Source organism: Nannospalax galili, unplaced genomic scaffold (assembly GCF_000622305.1).
Source record: "Nannospalax galili isolate Female #2095 unplaced genomic scaffold, S.galili_v1.0 scaffold365, whole genome shotgun sequence".
NCBI classification, from domain to species: domain Eukaryota; kingdom Metazoa; phylum Chordata; class Mammalia; order Rodentia; family Spalacidae; genus Nannospalax; species Nannospalax galili.
In genome coordinates, this window is record NW_008353234.1 from 389931 (window position 1) to 398427 (window position 8497).

The following is an 8497-nucleotide window of genomic DNA, read 5'->3' on the forward strand; positions in this document are numbered from 1 at the left end:
CCTAGGTAGGTGCGTCATGCACCATGACACCCTAAATATTGCTTTTTAATAAATATATTTTTATTATATATTTTTATTATACTTAAAAAACTTAAAGAAAAATTACTGGCAGTAAAAGGGTTTAGCAAAACTTTTAAACACATCCAGGAATAAATAAAGTTGAATAAACACTAGTGACTAAAACACTGAGCTTCCTGGGACAGATACTTAGAAAGCAAATTAAGCCTTGTCTATCTGTCTGGCAGCTTAGCCAGGGTCAGAATTATTTTTAACTATGTCTCTTAGGTTCCTCACCTTATCTTGTACTGACTTGTACTGAACTTATTCAATGGGCAGAATGGCAAGGTGTACAATTTCAGTTCCACAGTGTTTAATAAGATACCATTGTTTTAGACTACGATTTTCCACTCTGCCCTAAACTTAATTTTTCTCTGATTTCCTCAGGATCAGGTGAGATAATAGCTAAATTCCTCAAAAAGGACAGTTTCAGGGCTGGAGAGATAGTTCAGTGGTTAAGAACACTGACTGTTCTTGCAGAAGACCCAGGTTCAAATCCTAGCATCCACATGGCAGCTAACAACTGTCCATAACTCCAGCTCCAGGGGATCCAACAATCTTTTCTGTCCTCTATGGGCATTTCAGGACATGAAAATAAAAATGTACAGTTTCAATCAGCATGATCATAAAGTTCCTTCTGCTCTAATGCTTACAAAAACCAACCAAACAAACAAAAACAAAAAAGAAAAACCTTTTAGCACTGCCTGGAGGCATTTCTCTGTGATTCAGCATATGCTTAGCGTAAGTGAGGTCCTGGATTCAGTCCCCCAAATAGAAAAATAACAGCAAAAAAAGTAATCTGCTATTAATAAACAGGTTACTTTTCTAATGTTCTGTCTCCACCCTTTTTGGGTTTTTAAATAATTTTTTATGTATATGAGTATTATGCCTGCATGTATGTACATGCACTCATGTTGTGCAATACATGCAGAGGTTGGATCCCCTGGAACTAGAGTCATGGACAGTTGTTAGCTGCCATGTGGGTTCTAGGATTCAAACGCTGGTCTTCTGCAAGAACAGCCAGTGCTCTTAACCAGTGAGCCATCTCTCCAGCCCCTCCACCCTTTGTTTTTTGTTTCTGTTTTCTTTAGGCTTTTCCATATAATCCATATAATCACCTCTTCTTCTCAGTTCAATGTAAAACTTACTCTGTTTTATGGAATGAAGTATTGCCCAATTCTAGAATTGCAAATAAACCAATTAAAATCTTGAAGTTAAATTTGTTGTAATTTTCTTTTTTGAAATCACAAATAGAAAATGGTCAGTCCATTATTGCTGCTTCCTAAGTCTAATGTTATGTTTATGACCCTAGATTTCTTGCTGAATCAAATTCTGAACCAAAGAAGAGGCAAACAGGCTCAACTGATTCCCAGCACTGCAGAAAGATGTGGGAGGGGGAGAGAAGAAACAGGGACTGGGGATGCAACTCAGTTGTAGAGTACTTGCCTAGCAAGCACAAAGCCCTGGGTTCTATCCTCAGTACCCCATAAAACCAGGTGTGATTGCACATACCTGTAGTTCCAGGACTAAGGAGATAGAGGCAGGAGGATCAGGAACTCAAAGTCACTCTCTACTACAACAGCAAGTTTGAGGCCAGCTTGAAATGCATGCAACTTTGTCTCAAATAAAGGAGAGGGTACTCACCTCTATTAAGCAGGGTTTTTAGGCTTTCAAAATGAGTTTGACCTAAGTAATAAATCATAATCCTTCCTTCAAAAGTGCAAGCGAGGATTTGGTTCACACCTGTATTCCCAGCTCTCAAAAGGCCAAGGCAGAAGGATCATGAATTCAAGGCCAACCAGGCCTACATAGTAAGACCTTGTCTTGCCTCCACCACAGAAAAAAAGTAGTCAATGGAAAGTGACAGTGTACCTTCTAGTGCACTAGCCTCGCTATCCTGGTTTCAGTTATTCCTGTACTGAAAGGCACACTTGTGTTTTTTTGGTTTTTTGTCTTTTTTTTTGAGACAAGGGGTGGCCCTTTATCCCATGTTGGCCTCAAATTTGAGAGCTTCCTGCTTTCAACCTCCTAAGATCTGGGATTCTAACAATGTTTTCTTGCTTGCTTGCTTGCTTGCTTGCTTGCTTGCTTACTTGCTTGCTTGCTTGCTTGCTTGCTTGCTTGCTTGCTTTACAGTGCTGGGGACTGAACACAGGGCCTTCAACATGCTAGGCAAAGCACTTTGCCATTGAGCTCCATCTTCAGCCCTTCAATTTTTAAATAATCTTTGAGAAAACATATTTTTAGCTAGGGGCATATATAACTCAGTGGTATAACATTGTTTGACTTATTGAAGGCAGTGTACAGTCTCCAAAGTCTAAGGTAATTTTTTTTGGAAAAGCTTTTTTTTGTCTTTTGAGACAGGGTCTCCCTGTAGCCCCAGCTGTCCTGGAATTCACTATGTAGACCAGGCTGGCCTCAAACTCACAAAGATCTGCCTGCCTCTGCCTCCTGAGTGCTGGGATTAAAGGCGTGTGCCATCACGCTCAGCTGGAAAAGCTTTTTTTAAAAATCTTTTTGAGACAGGGTCTCTCTGTAGCCCTAGCTGTCCTGGAACTCACTATGTAGACCAGGCTGGCCTTGAACTCACAGAGCTCTGCCTGCCTCTGCCTCCCAAGTGCTAGGATTAAAGGCGTGCACCACCATTCCCGGCCCCCCTTTTTTTTTTCTTTTTAACAATCCTTTTGTAGTTCATTAATGTGATTTCAGATGTGAGATGTGCCTCCCTCAAACCTTGCTTCTACTGGGCATGTAACCCTACTGGTGTGAAAAGAAAAACATTTGTATATATATATTTTATGTGTATGAGTGTTTGCCTGTATCTATGTATGTATGCATAGCATATTTGTGCCTGGTGCTTGTGCGAGGAGGCGAGAAGAGGACATTGGATCCCCTGAAACTGGAGTTATAGATGGTTGTGAGCTGCATGTGTGTGCTGGGAACTGAACACTTGGTCCCTCTGCAAAAATAGCTAGTGTACTTAACCCCTGAGCTATCTCCCCAGTCTGAAATAAGTAAACATTTTAATGTACAACTCACTTGAAATCTCCTTTCAGAGCTAAGAAATCTGCTTTGTGAGAGGCAGTATGCATTTAAAAGTCTAAACCTAGATCCATCATTTTGCAGCCCTGTGATAGCAGGTAAATTTTTATTTTGGTGCTGCTTCTCCATATTTCAATACTATCCAAAATTTTGATTTTGGTGACTCTTTGGATTTCACTGTCCTGACTTGTAAAATGCCTGTAACATCTTTCAAGGTTTTTTGGTGAGAAGTAAATTACATAGTGTGTCTGTTTCTGTTCCATGGTGGAGACACAGGAAATGTTAGCTGTTATAGTTTCAAATGAATTTCATCTTCCAAGCACCTTTCCGCAAATAACCTGCATATAACCTGTATATGAATTTTCAGCGCATGGGGGTGAGGGAGTGGTAGTATTTAAAATAAAAATTCCTAAAATCGCATGGTGGTACCTGCCTGTAACCCCAGCACTCAGGAAGCAGAGAGAAGAGAATCAATCAGTTCCTCCAAGTTTGAGCCAACCTGGTCTACCTCAGTAAGTTTCAGGCCAGGCAGGAGTACATAGAGAGACCCTATCTCAACAAAACAAAACAAAACAGAATCCCACCCCCAAATAATTACAATAAAGAAATTCAAAAAATTTTAAATGAAAACTCTTGAGTGCCTACCTAAAACATCTGAATGAACATCTTAGGGTGGGTCTGCAATCTGTGCCCTTCCCACCTCTCTCTGGAAGGGGAAAAACAAAGAGTATGAGGCCCTGGGATGATTCTCTTGGGTTCTAGGAGGAGGGAAAGTTCCTTGGGAACTGGCATTTTCCAGTCAAAGTGCTGAGAAGCAGGGGCCTTCCGGTGAAGGACCTTGGAAGGCCAAGTAGTGAATTTGTATTAAATTTGTGTTGCCAGCGAGAAAGCAGCGGAAAGTATGGGGGTGCGTAGAGAACAGGGTAGGCAGAGATAGAAAGGGACTGGCAGTTGACCTCTGGAAAGGAGACTGGAGGTGGGTGTGTACCAGATGCACTAATTTTTTGCTGACTGAGGAGACTGGATATAAGAATCAAAGAGTGGGATATCTTGTCTCCAAAGGGAAACTTGATATGTAGTTGTTTGACATTAGAGGTAATCCATAATCAACCTGATTTAAACATTTTGTTCATCACAGTTTAAATAATTTAAGAGACAACCTATTTATTAAAAATAAGTTACTAATTGGCAGTACCAAAGAGTACATCTTTTCTAAACCCATACCTCTGTCTTCTATGATCCCTTCTTAATTTGTTATAGGTAGGTTACTTTCTAGTTTATTTGGCATGAGTTAGAAAACTGTTCTGCGCTTTCTGAGCCAAAGCCTCTGAACCTTAAATTTCAGCTACAGAAATGTACTCCATACTGTTTTACTTGGGCAGGTTACTACATGTAAATTCACAGATAGCACAGACATGAACCCTTTCATTGCTGAGGGAAAAGGCTACACAGAATTCCTCTAATATTAATGCTATTAGCCATAACTCATTTTACTTCTAGTATACTAAATATTTACAATAATACTTCCTATTTTTTTGAATTTATTGCTCAGGGGATAACAACTCCAGTTAATTAAGTTACAGGGAGATTTGTGAGAGAAACAATACCACCACAATGGTCTTTTCAGAGATGATAGCTTTCAATGACCAAAAGATTTTCAGTAACAATGCCAGTATAAACAGGACATTTGCAGGCCTATAGCCCAAGCATCCTGCTGTTAAAAAAAAATGAAAGCAATTGTAATCTTTGCTACTAGGATGAGGCAAATAGACAAGATGCTGTTTCTAAGGCTTTGGAACTTAAAATACCCTCTGCCAGCTTTATGTGTTTCCTGAGCTTCACTCCCTAATCTTTCTTCTGTTTTACTAGAATGTATTAGTTGCACAAAATGATGGATTTCACTTTGACATTTTCTTGCTTCATCACTGTGACATTTTCATATACACATATAACTTGCTTTGATCATATTAATGCCTCCGGTACCCTCTGACAAATCACACCTGTGAGTGTTGCCTGGGCTGTCAATGGAGTCAACACATGTTAGCTTCCAAGGTCTTTACTAAATGACTAGATGAAACTACATAATCCCAGGATGCCTTTCTTCTACCTTGGGAACTTTCTCAGGACAGAGCTCATACCTTTTGTATTCATAGCCCTCAGGCCTAGCACAGAGCAGTGGCTCACAGTATTTATTGAATGAATGACTTAATTGAATGAATAAATGTTTGAAATGGGGCCTGGGGATGAAACTCAGGGGTAGAACTCTTGCCTAACATTAGTAAGGCTTCAGAGGCCTTGGGTTCAATCCCTAATACCACACTAAATATTTAATGAATAATTATTTTCCTTTGTGTGTCTTTCCATCCTGTAAGCCGCTCCTCAGAGCAAACTAAAAAATGCATTTAGAATTCATTTATATCTTGAATTTTATTGTGCACTACTAAAGAAGCAAACTGGATGAAAGCACAAATGGTTTGCTGGCTAAAAGATTTTCGTCAGTGCTTTTTTTTCATTTTTTCATTTATTCAACCATAGTTAAAGAGCATTTACTCTGTACTAAGACTCAAGGCACTGGGACTATAGAAGCAAATAAATAAGAAAGGCAAATTGTTTGTTCTCAGTAAATGGACATTGTACTGAAGGACATGCAAAGCAGGCATATATCATGCCAAGTGATGATGAGGGCCATCTATGCAAATTGAAGTGACAGCGGGGAGCAAATGGACATTTGAAGTAAGGTGATTTTACCTGAGAAGGGACTTGACTTTCAAAAGAAAGCAAGCCCTGCAGTTTACCTGGAGACCTAGGGTGTGGGAGGTCCATAAGATTTATACTGTGTGTGTGGACAGGCAAGGTTAAATGGACCTTACCCATTAGAGGCATCAAAGTGGTCCTGGACTCTTACTCAAATGAGTTTAAAAAAGACATTAGAAGTAGTAGTAAACTAAATAAATATTTGGTAAATATCTTTCCCATACAGCAAAGATAGTGTTTATTATATCTAAAAACAGTGACCTTCTCTCTACAGTGGAAAAAATGCAATTTCAAACACATAGGACCTGTAAATGTGATTCTTTCATTTGAATATTATTTATAAAAAGCAAAAAACAAAATCAAACACATAGCAGCCATAAAGAGCTTTTTAAAAAACGTTTAGATAATGTGACTCCTCTTTTTAAAATTCAAGTTCTCATTGCTCTTAAGACAGATCAAACTCTGTAATATGAACTACACATTGAGCTAATTTGTTGATTCAGTCAAGAAATATTGATTGAGTGCCTGTTAGATATTTTTGGCTTAGAAAATTCAGCGGTGAGGGGGAGGGGCCAAGCTTCAGTTCCCACGGAGCTTTCGCTAGGAGGGGTAGGAACCAGCTGGCAGGAAGGCTGACAGACTATAAACATATAAATAAAATCAATAAACAAGCAAATAGACCTGATAAATTCTGATGTGCAGAGTGCTGTGAAGAAAATCAAATAGAATCTTTGCTAGAGGAAACAAGCTATTCTTTCAGTCCTTCAGCCTCCATTTTCTCACCCCAGGGAATTTATGTAAGTTTATTCCCTCTCAGAGAGGTTCCTCCCTTATCTGCCTGAACCATCATTCTTTTTTCAGGTCTCAGCCACAAGTGGAAGCTTCTCCTGGTTAAAGATTCTCTTCTCTCTCTCTCTCTCTCTCTCTCTCTCTCTCTCTCTCTCTCTCTCTCTCATATATATACATATATATACACATATGTATATATGTGTGTGTGTGTGTGTGTGTGTGTGTGTGTGTGTGTGTGTGTAGCCCAGGTTGGCCTGGAAATTCATCATGTAGTCCAGAGTGTCTCAAACTCTCAGTAATCCTTCTGCCTCAACCTCCAGATTCCTGGGATTACAGGGGTGAGCCACCACACTCTAGTTTCTGAAAAAAAATTTAAATTTTAAAAAAAGTTTTAAATAGTAAATTTTAAAATATTTACTATGCTCTTAAATGGTGAAATAAACAAATATTTGTTAAGTGCTCTACAGAAAATTAAGCAGGTTGAAGACATGGAAGCAGTTGTTAAGTTAGATAGGGTTGTCAGCCTTTCTCTGGGAAATGAATACACACACACACACATATATGAAATGTAAGAACCCTCCACTATGGCTAGCATTTTTTTTAGTTTTTTTGACATAGGGTCTCCCTATAGCCACAGCTGGCCTGGAACTTACCATGTAACTCTGGTTGGCCTCTATGTCACAGAGGTCCTCCTGCCTCTGCCTCCTGAGTGTTTGGATTAAAGGCGTGCACCACCACGCCCAGCAATAACTAGCATTTTTAAAAGACAGAGTCTCACTCTGTAGCCCAGACTAGCATGGAACTCACTATGTAGCCCAGGCTGACCTCAAACTTGTTGCATTTCTCCTACTTCAACCTCCTGAGTGGTGGGACTACAGGCAAGTACTATCATGTCCAGCTTTTTGTTGGTTTTGTTTTGTTTTTTAACATGCCAAGATTTTGATACACATTATCAGATTGCCCTTTTAAAGTGATATGAATTTGGAGCAGGGAATAGTGGTGCATGCTTGTAATATCAGCAGTTGAGTGGTGGCAGCAAGGGGATTGTAGACTGAGGCCAGCCTGGGCCACACGGAGAGAAACTATCTTGCCATAAAAAGGTAATAATATAACCTATCAGCAACTATATATGTTGATTTGACAAAACAATAAACAAAACAAAGAGATTTAGTACTCCTTTATTTATTTATTTATTTTCATCTTTTTGGGACAGGGTCTCCTTGTAGCTCCAGCTGGCCTGGAACTCACTATATAGACTAGGCTGGCCTCAAACTCACAGAGACACACCTACCTCTGCCTCCCAAGTGCTGGAATTAAAGGGGTGTTGCCACCATAACTGGTTTAGTACTCCTTTTTTGAGTCAGGTCTCACCATAGCCTAGGTTGGCCTGGAAATTCACTATGTAGCCCAGAGTGGTCTCAGACTCTCAGTAATCCTTCTGCCTCAGCCTCCAGAGTCCTGGGATTACAAGGGTGAGCCACCATACTCCAGTTTCTGAAAAAAAATTAATTAAAAAATTTTAAATAGTAAATTTTAAAATATTTACTGTGCTCTTAAAAGGTGAAATAAACATTTTTAAAGCACTCTACAGAAAATTAAGTAGGTTGAGGACATGGGAGCAGTTAAGTTAGGGTTGTCAGCCTTTGAGAAATGAAGAGATGCTTGGATTATTAACGTAAAAGTATGAAAGAAAATTACTGTAACCTAGGTGAAGCAGTTAAAGTGGGAATAAGGTTGGTTGGGAAAATAGTAGGAAAGATAGCCCGCTTGTCATTTTATTAGAAAACATAAAAATTTGCAAAAATGCAGAAGTACCCTAAAAACCTCCGTTTAGATTCTTTTCCCCTTTTTTTGT

At 39.3% G+C, this 8497-nt stretch overlaps 1 pseudogene; it reads left to right on the top strand.

Annotated features, from left to right (window-relative positions):
* Nucleotides 1-2735: 2735 nt before the first annotated feature.
* On the top strand, nt 2736-2823 carry LOC115067233 (annotated as a pseudogene).
* Nucleotides 2824-8497: the final 5674 nt, after the last annotated feature.